Source organism: Pseudopipra pipra, chromosome 2 (genome assembly GCF_036250125.1).
Source record: "Pseudopipra pipra isolate bDixPip1 chromosome 2, bDixPip1.hap1, whole genome shotgun sequence".
NCBI classification, from domain to species: Eukaryota; Metazoa; Chordata; class Aves; order Passeriformes; family Pipridae; genus Pseudopipra; species Pseudopipra pipra.
Window position 1 is genome coordinate 24,770,804 of NC_087550.1, and position 22,931 is coordinate 24,793,734.

The window sequence follows — 22,931 nt, forward strand, 5'->3', positions numbered from 1 at the left end:
CTGGTTTGTTTGTGATTAATCATCAGTTCATAGTATGGTTTCCATTCCTCCACTGGAGGGAAAACAAAACCCCCGTAATTCTTATAGTCAGGTGTAGGCCTTGAAAAAAACCCAGGGGCTTTGATTTCCCTTGGGAAGAAGAAGCAGAGAAATTACACTAGGGAATTTTAACTGCTTTAATCTCTGGTTCTCACACGCCTTCCCATATCTTTCATAGTGCCTACTGTTCCAGTTTCATGTGGCCTCCATAGAAAGTCTTGCACTGGTGGTGCAGCAGTGCAAGACCACATATTTGAAACTCTGCGTTCTAATGGCACAATAAAACAAGGAACACCCCATCCTGCTCCCAAGTCTCATGCAGTGAAATCAGTTTACCCCAGACTAGAGCAAGAAATCACCCATGGCAAGGTTGCAGGATGCTGCACTGGAAGCACATGAGGTATGGGACAAACAGGAAGGTACAAAGGGATTGGAGTAAACAGAGGAGTCTTCTCCAAAACTGTGAGACCCAACAGGCCTGATTTTTTAAAGAATCATTACAGAAAACAAATAGATAAGGCTTCAAAAATTGATTGATAGGCTGGGTCCATCATTTAAATTCCATTATCTCATTGCATGCCAAAGAACTACATGCAAGGGACGAACTTAGCATTGCATTTAACTGTGTTCATACAAAGACTTAGGAAAAAGGAATGCTGTTTACTTGCAGGCTTGTTAAGGCTCAGTAGACTGATCAAATTCTTATGTTCTGCTCACCTGCTCCCACTAGCTTTGGGTCATCCTGCTCTGCTCCTCTAGTTGAGACACTGGAATTAATCCAGGGCTGGGTGCAAACTGATGTCCTAGAGCTGAAAAGATCAGAGCACAATACAGTACAAATCCCTAAGCCATCCCTTCCATCCATCAATCGCTCTCTTTCTGTGCTAAAATGCACTACTGATGCGAGCACAGACAGAATTGTGCCACTCTTTGCAGCTGCCACAGGGAAGAATCACATTTACATTACTAAATGCAGCTTTCCAGCAAAAACACAGAGTGAAGTCAGAAGACAGCCTTTGATAAGGAAGAAAGAGACTTTAAAACAAATAACCCACATTCACTAACATGTATTCAAATACAGACAAGCGGAACAGTGGTAAAAAAAATAAAAAACCAAAACCCCTGACACTTCTGCTTCAAGCAGCCTTTATCATAGAGTGTGTGGTTTTTATTTTGGCTGTTACCTTTCCTTTTGATAGTGTCTTCTGAGTCACTTCTCAAAAGACATTTCTCCAGTTCCCCACATGTACTCTGTAGTGTTGGGGATCCTGATCCTGTCTCTTGCAGATGTATTCAGTGTTAGCCTAAGCCAAGCAATGACCAGCCATAAAGGTATAAAAGGCTTTTCTGCTCCTGGAAGACATTCTATGCCCACAGTGGAGCTCTGACAAGAGGTCTCAAATTTGACTTGTATCAAGAAGATGGGGCTGCTGCTGCAAGAATTTTGACAGCTATAATTTTTTTGAGAAAAAAAATAAATTCATTTTTTGAATTGTGTGACAGGATGGTAGAAAGTGAGGAGCTTCTGCAGATGGAAATGGGCAGCTGCAGCTAACCTCAAACAGAGAAGAAAGGATTTAATGACATTTAAACAAAAAACAACAACAACAAAAAAAACCAAACAACAAAAAAACCAACAACAGCAACAAAAAAATAAAGCAAAGTAGCTGTTGAAGATGACATCAGCAGGTTTCACAATTAGCTCTTTATTAGGGTAGGTAATAGATTCATGCCATTCAGAACTACTGTTTCTTGAGCTGTGTTCTGGAAAACATTAGAATAGAGAGTTGTTTTCAACTGATATTCTGATATTTCTTTCTAGCTTTTTTTTGATGGCAGAAAATGTATTTTAAAAAATGGAGTTGAAACAAAGAACAATTCAGAGACAGGAGGTCAATTCTGTGGCAGCTTCCATGGCAATGGAAACATACAAAATAAAACACTACAAGCTTTTATGAAAGGTAGGTTTTTCATGGCTAGAACATTTTCTGTCTATTATAAAGTTAAACAATAAGGAATTTCCTCTATCAGAAATCAGAGGCTGAGTCAGTTCAGGCTTAGGATGTTTGAAATATAATTAGCAATTCATACCACTCACGACACCATTCACCACAGATCTCTCTGCCCCAAGCATCAGTGTCTCAAGTTCAGATCCAGATGTGTGCTGGGTTTGCATGGCCAAGTTTTGGTAGCAGGGGGGGCTACAAGTGTGGCTTCCATGAGAAGCTGCCAGAAGCTGCCCCCATGTCCAGCAGAGCCAATGCCAGCCAGTTCCAGGATGGACCAGCTGCTGGTCAAGGCCGAGCCAATCGGAGATGTTGGTAATGCCCCTGTGAAAGCATATCTAAGAGGGGGGAAAAAAAAATATTGCACAGATGTAATTGCACTCAAGGAAGAGCACAGTGAGAATATGTGAGAGGAACAACTCTGCAGACACAAATGTTAGTGGAGAAGAAGGGGGAGGAGATGCTCCAGGCATCAGAGCTGAGATTCCCCTGCAGCTCGTGATGAACACCATGGGGATGGATATGCCTTGCAGCCCACGGAGGTCAATGGAAGTGCAGAGATCCACCTGCATCCCGTGGAGTAGACCCACACTGGAGCAGGTGGATGCCTGAAAAGAAGGCTGTGAACTCATGGAAGCCCATGTTGGAGCAGGGTCCTGGCAGGAACCTGCAGACCTGCAGAGAGAGGAGCCCACACTACAGCAGGTTTTTGGGTAGGACTTGTTACCCTATGGGGGACCTGTGATGGAGCAGCCTATGCCTGAAGAACTGACCCCATGGAAAAGTGACCCACACTGAAGCAGTTCATGAAGAAATGTTGCCTGTGGAAAGAACTTACACTGGAGAGATTCGTGTAGCACTGTCTCCTGTGGAAGGGACTCCATGTAGGAGCAGGGGAAGGACTCCTCTCCCTGAGCAGTGGCAGAAACAACACGTGGTGAACTGATCCTAACCCCCATTCCCCATCTCCCTGTGTCACTGTGGGGGAGGTGACAGAGCCCGGGAAGGAGGGATGGATGGGGCAAGGTTTTTAAAGCTCTATTTTACTTCTCATTATCCTGCTCTGATCTTTTTAGTAATAAATTCAATTAATATCCCCAAGTGCAGTCTGTTTCACCCATGACAGTAATCAGTGAATGATCTCTCCTGGTCCTTATGTCAACTCATGAGTGTTTCGCTGTATTTTCTCTCCCTTGTCCAGTTGCAGAGGGGAGTGACTGAGCAGCTTTGGTGGGTGTCTGGCATCCAAACAGGGTCTACCCACAGCGAGATGCAAATTTCTTAACTTGTTAAAAAGTCTCACCAGCTAGGAAGTCAAAAGAGGACAAATGTTACAGTGTGTGCGCTTAGACACCTCTTGAATCAAGAGGTTAAAAAAAGAAACACAATCTTTCCTGTTATTTAAGCTCAAGGTTTATGCCAGACAATACATGATACTCTAACCAAGGGGAGAAGGATATAGCGAATCCAGGCTTTATTAAGGTCCAGCTGTACATGATTTACTTTTCATTAGTTTTAGGTAGCAGATAAATACTAATTCAGGCAAGAGTTCTAACTGTGCTTAATACTTTAGTCTTACAACAGAATAATATCTCCAGCATCATTAAAAACAAACATTCAGATGGGAACAAATTAACTCATATCAATTCAGCCAGCTGAAAAGGCCTCCTTTCTATTACTGCTATTTCAGAAATTTTATGTTAGCCATTTCCAAATCACCTCTTAAAAATACATTACTTTTGCATCAAGCCTGTAAGGCCATAAAATTCAGGTCTTTCTACCCTAGTAAGGAAATGACTCCCCAGTGTCCCTGTGTTTTCTTGGACAATGTCCTGCAAGTGGGGAACCACCTAGTCCACCTCTCTGCCACAGAGGTGGCACTGGGTGAGCAGTGGTGCAACAAGCCACTGTCATAGTTTTATAGGTCACCTAAAACTGCACAAAATCACCTACACTAAAATATTTATTTAGAGGTCTGGGTCTTACCCAGCAGCTTCCAGAGAAGGGAACTTAACCCCACAGATACACCAGGGATAAAATAAACAAGGAATGCAGCCTCTGCTTTGACACCTGTTTTGTTCATGGGTGATCAAATTATTTCTATTCTTTTATCTACTGTCCTGTGCCTTGAAAGCAAGCACCTTGAGCTTCCGGCAATACAAAGGAAGCTGCAGAAAGCAACAGTAAAACCCTCACTTCCTTCTTGGGACTTGCTTCTGAGCTAAAAGCTGGAGCAATCTCTCCTTTGCTTTTCCACTTACATTTTCTCTGGTGCTTTTTGACTAAACAAGAACAAGCCTTATTTATTCTTAGAAAAGTTGCTCGGTCACCCATAAGCCCAAACTTAAGTTCTGGTGGAAAAGGCTTTTCTGCAGACTGCATCTGAAAACTGCCCACTCTTAGATCCCACTTCCTATCCCAAAGCACTTTGAGGAAGTTTGCATACACAACTGAACTTTTCAGCTTGATGTACTATCTCCCTGTGACTCATAAAAATGTTTCCATGAATATTTAAGTCTTTTAAGTTCCAAAAGGAAAAAAAAGGCTCAAAAGGGAAAGAAAAAGATTCAAACAAATACCATAGCTGCCAACATCTTGTGACAGAAAGTCAATAGCTTTTAAATCTGCATAAAATTACATACATTTCCATTAAATTACCTGCATTTGCATATAGTGATGCTACAAGGGAGTTGCAAGGCTCCCCAAGACTCCCAAAATTCTGACTTCTCCCACCATCCCAACGAAACATAAATTCTGTCATCCTTGAGCTCTGAAAGCAGTGGGAAAATCCAGGAGGTAATTGCTAGGGCATCTCCACACCCAGTGGAGATTCTTGTCTGATGAGGGACATGGGCCAGCAACTTCAGGAAGTCTCCCTGAGATCTCTCTTCCTTTCCCCCTCCCCATCTCTTCCTCTACTCCTGGGCAGTCCCAGGAGGAGACTGGGGAGAACAATTTCTAGCAGGTAGAATAAAGTCTGTCCTCCTCCTTACTGTCCCTGTTCTTCACCACATGCAATTGAGGGGATAGTGTCTGTAGCATCCCGAGCTAGATATTCTCTCCAATCCATGGGAGGATCTGGGATCCCTCTCAGCCTCTCACAAGCTGGGACAAGGCAATCCACTAACACCCTGTGCAACACCATGGGTTGGGGAAGCAGGGGAACAGGGTCTGGTGGTAAAAATTACTAGCCTAGGGATTTCTGGCGTGCATGGAAGGGGAAAAGGCCAGCCTAGAGATAGAGAGTGACTGCTAACTGGAGCCAAGAGCAAGTCTGAGAAAGTATGGGCAATACTGTCTTTTATCTGCAGGCAGAAGAAGTGTCTCCAGAGTAATACAAAGAAAGGGGAACCCAAGCTACAAATCGTCTGATCAAATGACTGCCATCACAAAATATTTAAGCACAGAATGTCCCAGCTGCTGTGATGGCTGTCAGATGTTCCTGCCCCACCCAGTCCCATGGTGCTCCTCTCAGTTGTGTTGGCACAGCCATATTTGTGGGGTAAAACCAGGAACCCCAGTTCATATTGTGGTCCCCACATTGTGGAAGCCAGCAAGATTGTGGGTACAGTATAAGGGGGAAAAGTATGTGTGAACCACCCACCAGCCATTTTACAGCAACTGGAAATTGTAATCTTAGAGATGGTCTGAGTCTGGGGTTAGAAAAGATATATTGTTTTTCACTACCCAACAAAAACAAAGAACAAATTTGATGAGTAATTCCTTCCTGCAACAGTCTCCCACTGTGCTTCTAGCAGATAGATATATTCTGGAGACCATCCTGCTGGCTGGCGTGACAGCTGGGGGATCATGGAGTAACCTATTCCCAGGACCAGAGAGTATCCTGAACAGACAGCTTCTTCCACAGTCTTAAGTCAAGTTAGGGAGAGAGCAGGATGTGAGCAGCTCAGGATTTTATTTTTTTCTTACCTTCTCATTGTAGCCCGCAGCCCAGGACCAAAGGTACTATTTGGTGTGCGTAGGTTTTCCCTGGTGACACTTGCCCACCAAAAACTGAACCCAAACCCACCAGCCTGCTTTCTGAGAGGCCATGAAACAGGTTACTAATGCGTTGGATCAAAATGGGGAGTGCTTTGTATCCCATCCTGAGGCCCTGGCCTCCCTGTGTGTAACTGCTTTTGAAATATATTTGGTAACACACTGAATGTATTTAAAGGGATTGTGGAACTGGCCAATTTTCATGCTAATTAAAGTGCAGGAGATGGAAGTGAGCTGTTTGAAATACATTACAGCACCAAGGAAAACATATTGTGCGCTATCTCATATTTTTCAAGAGCCCATATTCAAATCCACTTTCAATCTGTGTGCACTGTGCTGTTGCTGTTGCTGCTGCTGCTGCCTGTGTTACCAATCCACAGGCAGTGTCTGTCCTGCCCCTGCGCTGGCCCAGCCTTTGGCATGGGATGGACCTGTATGCACAGCCTGCCCCTGGGGACAGAGAGAACTAGGTCAGTGGCTCGGAAGGAGCTGGAGCATCAGGCTCTCACATGGGGGGAGGCAGGGAAGGGAGAAGATTACTAATCTCTGCAGACAGCATAGCCAAAGGGGACAATATTTAGATTTCCCACAGAGAATGCTTGCAGAGGAGAGAGCCCAGGCTCACAACTGTGTTTCTCTTGGAAGGACTGGGGGAAGCACGAGGTTCAAGTAAATGTCTGGGGGAAGGGAAATCTCATGAAGAAAGGCATTGCAGAGCATGCGAGCATCCTTTCTTCGCTTCCCTGGATAGCTGGTTGGTTGGGTCACACTCATTGTCTTAAGTAGACAAGGGCTAGACCAGCACTTCTGAGCCAGGGCCATAGGTGTAGCTTTGACCTGGATTTCAGCTGCTTAGGCTGCATGAGCTGCTTATCAAATATAGAGCAATTTACTTTCCTGGTAGGTTGGTTGAGACCAATTGTTTTGTCCTACTTGCCCATTTAGTTTAGAAACCCATTTCTTCTGCCCATTTGTTCATATAAAGTTCATTTCTCTACAGGAAAAGACCCCTTCAGAGCACATGTTCACGTGTATGAACTAATTTCACTGTCTGGCTTGGGAAAAATCTGCATGTAAATTGATAGGAACACCCTTGAGGATTTCCAAAGGTAGTGGTGCATGTCCAGCAGCCCTCTGGGTTCATCTCTGTGTGTACCTTTGCTTCCCTGCAGATGGTGGCTGGCACAGGGAATGATCTTCTATGTCTACTCCCCCATTTCCCCAGGAAGACTGTAAAGAGAAGGGTCTATTGTTATGTAGACACACCTTTAGCTCTAGGACTCTCATCTATGCATGATTGCTTGTATGTAGGAATTATTTGGCTGTTTTCATCTCCTTGCCCTCTCTCACTAACCTTTGGACACAGGGGCTGCAAGCATATTTGTCCCAGGGGCTGAAGCTTCCAGGCTGCTCTGTCAAATGCTGAGAAGTATTTCTTCACCCTCAGGAGAAAATCTGCCTCTTTAAATATTTGTCTGACTCCCTGACAGCTCTTTGACAGAACATTTTGACTGTAAACTTCCCTGTTTACAGTAGCATTCAGTGGCAGAAGACATCTCTATCAGGGCACTCCTCCCTTTGCAAGCAAAGCCCTATTCCTGGCTGGCAAGAGATCTTCCTTCCCTGTTTCAGTTCATATCTGAGCTTTTTCCCCTCTGTTTTCTTCTGTGAGGACCTCATTTCCCAAACAAGAATTTGGAAAGATAGCTGCCCCGGGGCTGGTATGCATATTGCAAAGGTTAGGTAGCAGCAGGGGAGACAATAAAAAAGAGAGGCTCTTCCCACTTTGACTCTACCAAAGGATGGAGGTGATGGAATAATGGCAAAAAGAGCAAAGCCCTGTTCTTATGAAATGAAGGCGTCTCTTTTAAATGTTAATTGAGAAGTTTTCCTTCCTTCCTCCAGAGTCTGGCAACCGATGAGTGTGGGAGTGGAGGAAGACAGGAATTACCTAGAAATATCTGGGAACACCCTGCAAATCCAGGGATCATGTGGTTTTAGAAGTGGCAGCAGCTCTTAGGAGGCAGCTGAGGTAAGCCGAGATGAAATGTGGGAGTAGGGGAATTAGGCAGCCCTATCTGAAGCTGTTTCAGCTTTCTGGTGTCAGGTCCAGCTGAAGTCCTTGCCTTTGGAGAGAAGCCATCACCAGACAGAGCTAACTTTCTGACTTAGCTCTATGAAGGCAAAGCAGCTGACTGGTCAGTGCAGTAATGAATTTGAAAAGACATGCCTGACATAAGTCATCCCTGAAGAGCCTCTGACAGAATAGCCTGGTTTCATAAGCTTATGATAGACTATGCCTTTTAATAAGAGCAATATCTAGAGCTGTGACTTCGGAGATCACTGAGTACTTACACCCCGGCAGTTTACAGCATGCGAGTTTACAGCAGTTTACAGCATGAGAGCTAAATAGCAGTGCTTGCAGGACCTAGGAGACTGATTAACAGATGTTTCCCATTGGAGCATGAACCACAATGTAACAGAGTAGGCAGGGACAGCCTTTGCATCAACTTCACTTTGAAGTCAGTGGTGTGGTGCTGCCAACCTTTCACCTGTAATGTCTTCTCCACGTAAAGGAAAGCAGGACCTTTGCTAGTGTTGATGATATTCATGTTGTTTTGTGCTCCTGAAACAGAAGGTTGAGAAGAGCCATCTATCTATGGCAAACTGAGCAGTTTACAAGATCTTCATTGTTCTGAAGATGATGAGAAAGTTAGGAGTCTCAGAGTCTCAGGAACCTCAGGCATCTATTCCCAGGTCTTCATGCCCTTTATGATGCTCAGATTGGGAGCAAAAATAGTTCTGCCGTGAAAAGCTGTCTCTCTGGCAGAGCCACAGATACTTGTCTTCAGAAGAGCACTGTGCACTGAGTGTCACCCAAAGGAGGGAGGGATGATCTCCTACAGGTTTTGTGAAAGGCACTGCCATTGTTCAGAGTGCAAGTGGGCTGAGGAGCTTAACAGATGGTTGCAGTGAGACACGGACTCTCTACAGATGGTGAATTCATTCCCTCTGAGATCAGTGGTGGGCTGGATGACAGCCCAATATGGTTGCAGACTCCAAAAGACTGTATTACCCCCACACACCCTGTTTTCATGACATTTTCCTCTTTGAAAAGGCAAAGGGATTTAGAGAGACAGAAACAGACACATAAATGGGTAGGGAGAAAACAGCGAAGATGGCAGATGGCATAGAAACAGGTATGTATCCCTGTGAAGGGCTGTCAGCATGGGAAGAGAGGGCAAAGCAGTTATTACTCACTAGCTTCCCTTGTGGACATCCCTTCCATTCCATGGACATCTACAGGATGGGCACCCTGGTTTCCAAAACACAAATTTCATAAGCAAAATTACTAAGAATGACGTCTCTGGGAAAATCTCCCAGGCCCCTGTCCTTAAGGATTTTTTCTTTGAGACCATGGTCACATTTTTAAACACTGTCCAATCCCTGGATAGATTTTTTGCAACCAGTTCTTAAAAGGCTGGAAGCCTTTTACAGATTTGATGAAATTGGTGGAATTGAACATCAAATGACTTCCTGCTGTGAGCAGCCTCAGATTTGAATGGATCTCCACCTTACACCTCCCGTCCCATAACAGAACATCAAGTTTCACATCAAATAAGCAGCTTATTAAGTTTTATCAAGAGAAATTATTTGCTTTCTTAGCTATTTAAAAGTCAAACCGGGAAAGTGTTTCAAACCAGAAATAGCATAAATTGTCTCAAACGTGTTTTTCTTTTTGCAATCAAGTCATGTTTTGAAGCCAATCCTCCTCCTGGTGATATTTCAGCAACACAATAGTACAAGACATCATCGAGTCCAGGGTTTAGGAAACCACATCTTCATTCATTTCAGGATGATTTTGGGCTATTTAATGATGGTAATGGATAATACCAGGAAGCTGTCTGGAAACATTTGTCTTGGATGCAGTTCCAGGTTCCACAGCAAACATGTAGGTCGGAGAATTATCTCAGCAGCCAGCATCCACTGACTCATAGAAAACCTGACTCATAGCTATTGGTATCTACAAAAGTTCCCTTTATTTCTGTATTTCCCTGTAAGTTTATAAAATCATACCCACAAGGACTAATGACGTGTTATCTCAGGAGTAAGCTTAAATTTGGCAGGCTGATATTCAGCAAACCTCCCAAGTTGGATGAAGGTCTGGATTAGAACGCTTCTCCTGGTAACTCCTCTTCCCAAAACCCCAGGGCTTGCAAGCAGAGCAGCATAGCCCTTGAAATTCACTTCCTTCCAGTTTTAACACAGTATTTGCAAGGAAGTTTCAGAACAGCAGCTATTCCAAAAGACACTGCTGCTAGTCCTAGTGGCAGAATAGATCTTGTGATTCAGCATTCAACACCTTCTCTGGAAGCTCTGAAGCAACCCTAGAAATAATCCCTTTCCAAGATGAAAAAAAAAAGAAAAAAAAAAAAGAAAAAAAGCAAGAAGTCATTTGAAGCATGCAAGTAGATTTGTAGATACGAAAAATACAGAGAATTTGTCTTGCCAAATATAAACTTGCTGGTGCAAAGATCTTACTCTAAAATTGATGGAAAGGCCCCTTGTGTTACATTTCTTCTTTGTATTAAAGTGTGCTAGAACACCTTGCAGGATAACACACAATATGAATGGTAAATCCTAAACCTATATATATATATAAGTATGGAAATACCACAGTGGTACTATTGTTCCCAGGATGCTATATAGTAGTGCAGGTTGATCCCCAGTGGCTTTGCCAAGAGGTTCTGGGATTATTCCAGAGGTATTACTTTTAGCTTGGTCTCTCAATATGAAAACCATAGCACCATGACATGAAGGTGTTAAAAACACATGAGGAAAGAGTGGGTCAGGGAAGCCTGAAGCAGAGAGAGAAGAGTTCTCCCCAGTCATGCTCCTTTACCCCTCTCTGCTCTTTCATTTTTTCCCACCACGTTCCAAGGCTCACCTCCAGGTAGCCAAGCACTGGGCCCTTGCAGTAAGGCACACTGTTGTACAGCCTCTAGCCCCTTGTTCTTAGGGAAAATCCTCCTCCCACGGGACTGCTTCATTTATTTCATTTGTCTCCTTTCCATCTCCCGCCCTCTTCTCAGGGGAATACAACCCAAGCAGATAAGCTAATGAGACAATTAGCTCTCCGCTCTGCTCCCTGATTGAAGGGCCCTTTATTTCCCTAACTAGCCAAGCCAATTCTCAACATCGTTGAGTGCTTGACTTTATTTCTGCAATGTGATTCATCTTCCCTCTTGCTCATATATAAACCTACCATAAAAGTGTTATTAATGTTGCCAAGTTAAGCGCTGGCTTGTTAGCAAACACTTAGACCTAAGCCTGTTTGGGGAACTTTAATTCACTCTCTTCCTCCTCCTACCCCACAATTCACCTTGCATGCGTATTTTACCAAGGCCTTTAATAACCCTATCCTACAACGATGTAAAGAAAGTCCATTCCACACCCAGCACACATTTTGGGAAGTGATCTACGAGGCATGATGAGCTAATCACTGGTTTATATTTCAGTTATACATTGGGCTGCCTCACAACTTTACTTGCCACCACCAAACCTGCAAAGGAGATTATTGTAATGTAGCACTCAAAGACTAGGTACGGTCACAATAAGAGAATCATTGTGAAATGTAACCCAGCATGCCAAAATTATATCCTAAAAAACCAGCATCTTCTGAAAGTGTTCACTGCAAACTCTGGCAGAAGGGGAAGATGGAGATCAGTGAAAAATTTAGGAACCCACTTCAGTTTCCCCTCAGCCCAAAGACCCTACCTCCCAGGTGATCAAACAGCAGGCCTTACACTTTGATTCCACTTCCTTCTACCTTCAGGTCAGTATGGAAAGTAGATTTCTCAGGCAATTGCTCAGGAAGGACTGCTCTGTCAGCACCCTGGCCAGCAGGGGAGGCAGAAGTGCCCTGCTCCTCCTCTGAACCTGTGCCATGGAGAGAGAAGCAGCCTTTCAGAGCCCAAGCTCCTCTGAGATGAAAGAGAAGGTAGTTGGCTTGCTTTTGCCTCTATATGTGGGAAAATGCAACAGTGGAGTTTAATAGGTCTGCAGAATCTGCTCAGTCACAGCACAAGGTCCCTGCCACCCACTCCCACTGAGCCATATAACCAGCTGTGACCACGTCACACAGCATTGTGGTGTAGTTGTCAGAGTATCAGCCACTTATCAGCCTTTCCTTGGCAGCACCCTGTCCACCAGACTGGGACCAGAGGGCTGCTTTAGTTGCCCCTGTTTCCATATCAAGTGGAAAAGAGACAAATGGCAGATTGCCAGTGCCTGAAGAATCACTGCTAGCTGCTGGGTCAATGTTTGATGTTGGTGGCTGACCAAATCCTTCAGGCCCGTGAGATACTTTCCAGTCTTGCACAACATGTGGTCTATTCAACACTTGCTATTGCAGTCTTGATAATTTAGGCTGTTGTATCTTTTGTTGATTTACTGATAGAATGTTCCTCCAATCCCAGTAAAAGCTTACAGCATGGCCTGAGAAACACATCTGCCTAAGAGCATCCATATCCTCTCCCCTTTTGGATGCCGTTGCTTGTAAGGAAGGTTGCAAAAGGAAAAGGAAGGATGGAAGCCAATGTCAAAGTCCTCATTAGATTCATCTTTTGCTTAGTCAAATCTAAAAGGGAACCTGAATCCAGGATAACCTGAATACTACAAATTATCTTAGCCCTAGGCTTCTTTTGTTCCTGGTTTCGTTAGCCATTCCTGAGAACTCACAAATTTCTGTTGCAAGACTAAGAAGAGGTCTCCTGCACACACATACAGGATGAAATAACTGTCAGGTTTATGATGCATCACTCCATTCAGACAGAGCAGCATTTTTGCCCAGAAATTTCTACTCAGGCAGAATGTGAAGGCTTTGTGCATTTATCCCAGAATTTACAAGTGCAGGAACAGCTATAGAGCATACTCAGGTCTACAGTTCATGCCCTGACAGCTCATGGAAGAAGGCTCAATGATAAATAAATTCACATTGTTTCCACTTGGGATCTCCCAGACGAGTAGGTGGCAAGTCTAGCTGCTGCGTCACTGAACCTCTTTACTTTTAAATGCATGCTCGAGTGTATTAACTCTCTTCAGCACTGCAGAGGGCCAATAGACACAGATGTACTTTTGTTGCAGAGATTCCAAGAACTGGTAACTGGTAATTGTACTGTATTGTAAACATTTGATTTTAAAGACCTAGAGGGGTGGAAAAAACATATTGGATTCATAAAATTGCAGTACATGTGCAGCTAGATTCAGTGGCCTCTGCCCAGTCAGGATTATAGGGAATAAAGACCAAAAGTTTGCAGAAACATATAGATGATTTTGGAGAAAAGCTTTGGTCCCTTCCACTGCTTGACAGACACAGCACAGCAAACACAGAGTTAAGGCTTTTTCCCTGCTACACTGCAGCAAAAATGAGAGATTTAAATAGACTGAAAATGTAAATCCAACATTTACTCCATAGACATAGGGAGGCAGAGTGAAGGGGAGGGGAGTGAGGGAGGATAGATGATCATTGGATGTGTGAGAAGAGAGATGCATCACATAGTATATTTTTTATATGTATTAATATTCATATCAGTTCTTTCTTTTCTCCCTCCAGGCTCTGTCTGCTCCTTCAGTTCATCCATTCCGCTTCAAGAGGGAGATAGATCTTTCAGCCTTTTCCTGCTACTCTAATCTAGAATCTAAACACCAAAACAGCATGCAGTTCCTTTCTCAGGAACATTGCAGGGAGATGTTGTTGGGACATCTACAGTCAGAAGTCATCCTAAGAGGGAAAGCAGAGTTTGCAAGAGGGAGCATCCCATGCTCCCTGTGAAGATCAGCGATGTTCCTGGGTGGTAACATTTAGGAAGAGGAAGCATGGAGGGTTACACTAGTTCTTCCTGAGTCCAGAGAAAGCACCACAGCTTTTATAGATGCACAGAGTTTTAAGTACTGCTGTCCCATATCTGGAGGTCTAGTACTGCTGTCCCATATCTGGAGGTCTGGAACGACACATGGGACAAAGGCACCACATAAGAAGTCTTCAGATATGGAACTGAGGAATGGAGATAACCATACCTCTGGAAAAATGTTGTGCTACGTGATTGTGGTATGGTGGTAGTCAAGCCCAGTAAGAAGACAAGATTGTCTTATACTGATTTAGAAACTAAGAAAGCCCTGGTGTTGAGGAAGGACAGAGTCAGGTGTCCAGGACACTTGTCTGGGTCTAAAAAGACATCAGCCTAGAGGCAACAGCATCAAGATCAAGAAGTAATATACAGGTTATAGTGCATTAGAAGAGAGTTTCAATTTGCTGAAAAGAAGATGAGGCTGAAGTTTATGCTTAAAGGTTGCTGCAGTATTTTCATTCCAACACTACTGAAGATTGTCATGAGAAAATCCATTTTCTGAACTGTGTTTGGAAGAGAGACAGTAGCAGTCCTGGAAGACTGATGTTTCCCTCAAGACTCAGGTGCTTCAAACTAAGAAAACTTGATGGCAGTGCTTAAAAAGCACTATGTGCCCCAAACAAGCCTCACAGCTGAGAAATAAATTGCTCTTAACCAAGCCAAGGAAAGGTGAGACTTAACAGCTTTTTCGCTTGTCTTGCACAGCTCTTCTACCTGTCATGTTGGTATTCATGCCTAAGGATTCCCTTAGGAATTCTTGCTTTCTATTTGGGAATCAAAAAACCAAGACTTTGATGATGAAAAAACTGCAGAATATTTTTCACAGAGAGCAATTTAATCCAGAGGAAGGGGCAGGTACTGTGGAAAACCCAACATATATGTGCACTGAGCGACAGCCCTTCCGGAAGTCATCTCTATGTGTTGAGTGGAAGCAGCCCCACACCATGATCTGGAGTCACTTCTGAGAGCACCAGGGAACTAGGTTTAGAGCTGTGACATGACCTGTACTCATGTTTCTCCAGCTGAGCACAAAAGGTATATGTAGTATGTATTTGCACTTTTCTTAAATGCAGTGAAAGGAAAAGCCATTTTATATTTGCAAGGAGGAGGATACCCTTTTTCTTAGCAAAGAGTGACTCATTTATGTATAACAGAGTATTGGTCTTCCACCATGGAACAGCTCCTCTGAATTTTGGTAATGCAGAATGGTACAAATCACTGCAACTATTTATCTTTGGTCATAGGAACCGACAGATGTGTCCTTATTTTTTTGGAGAAATGTATAGAAGATTTACCATCTTTCTTCCCACAGAAACTGACAGTGTTCACAAAATTAGCATCCAGGAGATAAAAGTTCAGACCACAACCGGCTGCCAATTCACATAGCACAATTTAAACCAGTGTCACTTTACAGGAAACCTTTTACAGGAAGTGCTCAGGAAGGTTTTTGATCTATGGATGTAAAGTAAGTACTTTTTACCCTTGCCATTATTTGGTACAGAAGGAAGAGATTTTTAGCCTACCATGGAAACATATTTGTCAGCGTTGTTTGTATTACAGTCACATCCAGGGCCTCCTACTGTGATAGATGCTGAATAAACATGCAAGCGAGAAGTCCGCGCCACCTAACAAAGATATCCAAGAGGAAAGAAATGAAACAGCTTGTCCAACACTACGAAGCAAAGCAGAGACAGAAAACAGCACAGACTGCTTACTCACATGTACTACTTTGTTTGTGGAAGTTGTGTATTTACTGAGGTTATGACTTCTTTACAAATGTACGCCTTCAGACAAAGGCACCGCTTCTGCTCCTAGTGTTTGCCAAAGATATATTTCCCGGTGACTTCTTTACTCCCTACAGATCTCTCCAGCAGTGCCATCCTTACCTGTAACTCTTAGACTCCATCCTAATTCAAACATACAAAATCAGAGCTGGGTATGAATTCTTTCTTGCAGCCCCAGAACACCATGTTCACACATTTCATGAGGATTAGCAAAGTCTAGTTTCCTCTGAGCTATGTTCAGCTGCAAGAAGCTTCTCTGAATTTTAGTAACAGGTGCTTCACATTGCAATCTTTGTATCAAAAGGAAGTAAAACTTTTTTTCTCTCCATACCGTTTCACAAAAAATTGGACTAGTTCAAAAGTTCTTGGTGAGTGAGAGGAAAAAAAAGGTTCTGCAGACAGAGCATGATCCTTTTGTCTTATATCCTAAGCATACAAGATAAATGTCATGCTGATTAATTTTTTTTCTCAGCCCAAAATGAATAGGAATTTAATGCTCAAATTAAATTGAAGAATTTTAAAACCCAAAATATGTTTTACTGAACATATTTTATTTTAATCACTTTTAAAACCTGTATTAAAAAAAATCAGTTCCTTCCTGTACTTAACATGTATTTTCACTTTGACAAAAAGCCTCTAAAAGTCTTTTGGAGAATACTTTTTTCCTTGAAATTTTTAAACATACCAAATGAATCCCTCAGGCAAATTTTTTTCCAAGTTGGTATTTTCTATTGGAAGAAGATTCCCATTTTAACCTTTCATTAATAAAATTTCTAGCCTGATTGAGCAATCTTAGCTAAGTTTTAAGTGAATAGTTTGCTTCAGAGATCATTAATCCGGGACCTGATGTTAACTGGTGTTTTTGCAGCCTATGGCTGTACACTGGAGCAAACTGTGCCTAGAAAGGTGTACCTGTATCTTTTCACTGTTGCTGAAACATGTGTTTTCAGTGGGAATGTTAGTGGGGGGGGGGCTGTGAAGGCAGGAAAGGACACAGTATCCATGCTCTGGGATGAAGCACAGTTGAGTAGGTCATATGCATGTGTGGTCTGGTGGACAGGGTGACTGAAGCTAAGCTGAAAAGAATGCTGATGAAATTATGGCTAGTGGAAAATGTTTCTGAGATACAGCTTCCAGCTGTATGGCTAGATTTCTATTTGCAATTCTTCACTCCCATGGTGTTTGTGAAGCAAAAATCAGCTTTCCTGAGAAGTTGGTGCTTGCGGTTCATTTTGAGTTCACTAGTCAAAGGCTTAACTAGTTCACTCACGCTTCTGAAAAATATGGCTACAAATTCATTCAAACATGAAATATGAAAATAAAATCCTTTTTTAAATTCTGTGACAAGTTTAATTTTTAAAATATTGCTTAAATAAATATTTGTCCTCCTTTTAAAAAAAAATATTTCTCTTTTTGTGTAAGTCAGAAATAGCCAGATCAATTTTGTCAAAAAACCCCAACAACTACTAAATAAATCCTTTGGGCTTAGACTAAGCATGAGCAATTTCATCCTGAAAGAAGAGTCACTTGGAGAGTTCAGACGAAATGGAAGCAGAGGCTTGGATGCTGCAACTCTTTCAAGCTCTGCATTTGGTGTGTGCTGCTGGCAGAGGCACAAAGGAATCTGCAGCTGAATTGGCCTGCTATCAGGGGATGGATTTTGTTTCCAGAGTTTTCAGTACCACTAAAAGGAAACAAATCTACATGGGTGCACAGAAGGGTTGACTCACTTGCCCGAAAACCATCAGTTACCCTGAGACAGGGACACCCTGACCCTGGAGACTTGGTTCAGCAGAGGTGCTTGTTCCAAGGGCACCTGCTCTGCTGCCACGAATCCTTGTGTGTGCACGGTGAAAGGTCCGAGCCCACCACCTGGACAGTTGCTTGTCATCGGATTCATTTTCTATGAGAAGTACCTGTAAACTCTTGGTGAGAAGACACAGTTACTTCAGAGTGCTTTCTTACTCCACTCTCTGTACCTGCCCTGGCATGACTAATTCACAACACACAAAACAAAATGCACTGCAGCACACTTCAGTGTTGTACTACACTGAATGATAGGTCTCCCGTAGATGGCCTACTGATGTACTACAACCAGTGTTAAGCAAGTGAAAGAATGCAGCAAGATAGCGTCGTTGAAACCTCATACAAAGAATTACTTGAAGACTTCATACATCAGCAAACAAGAGCGGGGGGGGGAGGGATAGGGGGTTATCTGGTGTTTTCAGATTAAATTTGAAGGGAGACGGAAATGAGAGGTTGCAAAGCAGTTAGCTCTCTGCAGCTGCGAGATTATATGACTAGGTCTCTGCTTAGCACATGCCTCTCACTGTCCCACTATGAAAGATTTCAAGTCTAGAGAGATCTCAAAGGGACAGCTGCAGTCATCCAGTGTGTTGTGTGCAAAGCCTGCTCTGTAACATCTGATTCTTATCTCAGAAGCCCAGATAAATTTCCTCCCAGTTCTCCAGCCTAGTGGATCTTGGTTATCACTAACCCTCATAAGCTTTCCTCATAAGCTATGCTCTTACCTTTAAGCATGGTAGGATTTGTGTGAGCTGCTGTTGGGCTACTGTCAAGAGTTAGATTGTTCAAGCCTCTCCAGTATAAGCAAGTCCAGAAAGCTGCTCCCTTGGAGTACAACAGGTCTGGAGCCAGTCCCTAGTCTAACAAATCTGGACACCTCGGTTTTTCATATCCCAAAATTCCAGACCTGAGCATCTGAGGTTGCAACAAATTGAGCCATTCCAACTCTCTTAAGACATTGCTCAAGAGAGGAATTCAGTACTTGACTAAGGCCTTTTCAGCATTCATTGCAGGATTACTCTTACATACCTACAGGGATGGTAGGCTGTGGAAAAGCTGATACTTGAATGAAGTGCTGAGTTTTGAGTGAACAAAAGGCTCATTTGCCTAAAGTGGGTGTGTTTGTGCTGCAGATAGTTTGAAGCCTTCGATGTGATAACTCGGGAACAACTTGTTCTGAAACCATTCACTTAATGGAGGCATGTGGAAATTCAGCATTCTTGCTCCTACTCTTTGCTCTACTTCCCATACAGCAGTGAGCACTAGCAAGAACTGGAAATACTGTTTAGTGTCTTGCTAGAGACATTTTCCCACGTGTGTGCACGTACAGAAAGCAAAGGTTCAGCATACCAATGAATAGCCCCACACCATGTCACTGGGAAGTAATCCTATTTTCTGTGTCAGACACAAAATCTCTCTCCTCACAGTCACTGACAGAAGAAGAGAGAGGCAGGATCAGTAGGACTAAAGGAGCATCTCACTAGATTTAGAGGACTTCAGCAAAGCCCTGCTTACTGGCTAGTTCTCAGAGAGCTGGGGTTTGCAGGTGGCCCATGCTGGGGTGTCACTGGGCAGACTCACATTCTTAAAGTGCAAAAGAAATGGAAAAGAGCTGAGGATATGCCTGCATGGATTTATTCTCTTTGCTGTGGAGACTCAGAGGCACCAGTCCTCTCTGGATACTTATTGAAGAGCTGCTGTTTCCTTGTGGAGCAGACTGGGCTGCAGAAGCCCTTTCCTTTATCTTTGCGACTCCTAAACCATGGCACAGGGAGTTGTGGGTGGGAGAGTGAAGGAAGCTCTATGCAGTACAAGAGGAGGAGTCACTGAGCTCTACAGAACTTCTCTGACATGACAGGAAAGACGTGGCATGGAAAACTGGATTTGCACTCTCCCTCCCTGTCTGTCCATAGGACATGCAGGCAGGTCAGGGTGAATGGGGGAAGAGAGTACTAGCAGTCTTTGCATCAGGTACACCCTCCAAGAGGGGAGAGCTTGTAAGACTGATTCTCAGAGCTGCACATGGTAATGAGGAGGGAGGCAGTGGCCAGCCTGCCGCATTTGCCCTATTTACAACGCGCAACAAATTTGTGCTGATTTAAGTTCAACGGGAGACAGTGATGAGAGACCTGGCTGACCTGAAAGTACTCTCACTTTGCCTAGACTACTCAGGGAGTACAGCACAGAAGGCACACAGTAAGTCGCTGCAGATTACAGGCTAATGATATGACACCTTGTGAGTTGTCAAGTGTATTGCCACTCTGCCTGCCCTTAGGCAGAGGAGGCAGACACCACCCTATATGCATCTGGCAAGTATGCCAACTGTCCTCAGCTATCAAGGACAGCCAAGAGAACTAAGCAGCTCCATTCCCAGCTCAGATAAATTGGATCAACTCCCCACTGCTGCTGATGGCTTTTGCCTATGGTATTAAGCTATTTTGGACCAGAGATCCATTCCCTCCTTTCCCATATTGCTCCCACTGCTGCATCCATGGCAACATTAGGAGCTTAACAGCAGACAATTCAGCCAAGGCCACCCGCCACTTCAAAGCACACTCCCCAGCTTGAGGATTCTTGTTTGTTTTAGAGTTCCCACTGTTGCTATCATCAATGGGACATCGTGAGTATGGACAACAGAGCACACAGGGAACAAAAAGCCTGATACCATTCCTGTTTCAGTTTACTGCTAGTCTCCAGCCTGAAGGCAAACCATTATTTCATCAAGGAGGAAGAGCACAAGAAGCAGCAGACAGCGTTCCCTTACACGCTCTTCTTTTGGCAGGAAATGAGAATGAATAGGAAAAGATAGGGTCAGAAGAGAAAGTCTGGTGGAATAGATAAGAGCAAGACGTCAAAAGCTGTAGTAATTTCACACAAATAGCCCAGGCTTGCTCCCGACCATGCAAATGAATGTAAGTAGTATCTCCTTTCACTAGCAAAGCATTTACTCTTTAGCCATTAGTTACCATCTTGCACACTCGCACAGCTCCCAGTCACCTTCAGCAAGGAATTATATTTATGCTCATTCTCAGTTGAAATGGGATGCTCCAAGATGCTCTTGGATTGTCCCAAGACCGAATCTTTCCTACCACTTTACAGCACTAGGCATCTTCTTTGTGTATGATATTTTGAGACATTATCAGTGCAAGACAGTGAGTAGCACAGGATTATACGCTGCAGAAGGACTCCAAGTCCTTCAAGTCCTGCAAAAAAAGACAACAAGCACCAGACACCAAACTTAGAAACGTTGACAACAAATAGTATTTTCTTAGTACACTAACCTATGCACTTAATAGCCATTCCTCGCAAAAATATGTAAAGAAAACATGGAACCAAGGGTGCCAGCAGCTTGAACCTTCCTACCAGTTAGACAAATAAAGTATGGAGATCTCCTACAAACATTTTCCATATCTTGCAGTAGATGAATGGCTTCAGTGTAGCAGCTCTATTGATACAGTTTTGCATTTCTCAGTTATTTTTTGCAAATGTTTCAAACATCGGTCAGTGATCACCACCACTAGATTATTTTTCAGCTCAAGAAGTCCCCAAGGAAATATCCTAAAACTCCATCTCACCCAATATGGAAAAAAGAGAAAAGGGGTGAAAAAAACCACCCTCCTATGCCCTGTCAGTAGGTTGGATTAAATCTTTCCTTCATTCTCTAATTATTACTCTCTCTCTGAAGCACCACTTTTTTTCCAGGAACATTCTTGTGCTCCAAGTAGATTATGAAATCTGAAAGCTAGCTCAAAAGCCTTTGAGAAAGAAAGAAAAAAAAGCAAAAAAGCCCCACCTTTTCTTTTTTCAAGAGAAGCACAGATTAAGTGGAGTAAGTACAGTTCTGTAAAGTCTCCCTTCAGACCCCCTCCACAAATTAGCATATCTGAGACAGCAGTCTTCCCATCAGTAGTTTTAACTCCCAGTTTACATCTCTGCTATCACAATTATTTCCATGAATGTGTCAAAATCCACAGTGAAATAACTAGGTTCCATTCCTTCTCTATTTTTAGAAGTCCAAGCCTCAGAGACATTTTTTCTGTTGATTAGAGGTTTTTCTGTTCAGTTCATTGATCGCAAGGGCCATTTACAAGACTCTGAGTTAACTAAAGCTGATTTCAAGCCCACAAAGTGCTATAATGTTCTCAGGTGAGATCACTTAGGGAGAAATAACCCCATGCACCAGTAGGGGTTGACCCTCTGGAAAGCAGCTCTGAAGAGAGGGACCTGGGAATCCTGGTGGACAACTCCCTTCCAACTCAGTATATTCTATGATTCTAAGTTTCATGGGGTTTGGAGCATCTCTCTTATGAGGAAAGGCTGAGGGAGTTGGGTCTCTTTAGTCTGAAGAAGAGAAGACGCAGAGGGGATCTTATCAATGCGTACAAGTCTTGATGTCTGGTGTCAAAAGGATGGGGCCATGTTCTTTTCAGTGGTACCCAGCAACAGGACAAGGGACAGCGAGCATAGACTGAAACACATGAAGTTCTATCTGAATATGAGGGAAAATTTCTTTACTGTGAGGGTGATCAAGCGCTGGAACATGCTGCATAGAGAGGCCATGGAGCCTCCTTCTCTGGAGATATTCAAAACCAGTTTGGGCATGGTCTCATGCAACCTCCTCTAAGTGAATCTGTTCTAGCAGGGGGGTTGGACTAGATGATCACCAAGAGGTCCTTTCCAATCTCAGCCACTGTGTCATTCTGTGATTTCACATTGATTCTAAATACAGGCAAGATGCTCTGGGAACAGTCTCAAGGAGAATAGCAGCTTAACTAGACAGACTTGTCATCAAGTACAAACCTAACCAGAGTCCTGAGCCAACCTTTGAGAACATGTCTATCTTATAGCAACGACCCAGGCAGTCAGTCCCAATAAAATTAGACTAATTGTTAGAATCAGGACTTAGATCATTAACTATTTGAAACCAGTAAACCATGGTGCAGTATATGCTTGCTAGATCAGAGAAGCAAAAATCATTTCACACTGACTAGGAGAATACAGTTACACTTAGTGAACTACAGAGTTTACATTGCAGGGCATTCGGTGGCTGATGGTGTTGAATTGTTGGTGTGCCTGAATTGTTGATGACCTCATTAGAAGTGGGCTTAGACTGGGGACCATCCACCAGCAGCAGGTTGGAGGCAGCCACCCTACTCTGTGTGATAGCTGTCCTTGTCATCCCAGGTGATGTCAGATGAGACTCTCTGCTCCTCTTTTATTTTGCCTATCCTACTTACAAATAATAATTTAAAATAAAATGAAAGCATCATCCTAGTATCATTTCCAAGACATACTAAAGAGATTTTTGTGGGGTTGAGTTCTCTTTCTTTTATATTGTCCTCTGTAAGTGTCAGCAATACCTGAAGGTAGAACCAAATCTTCAGGCA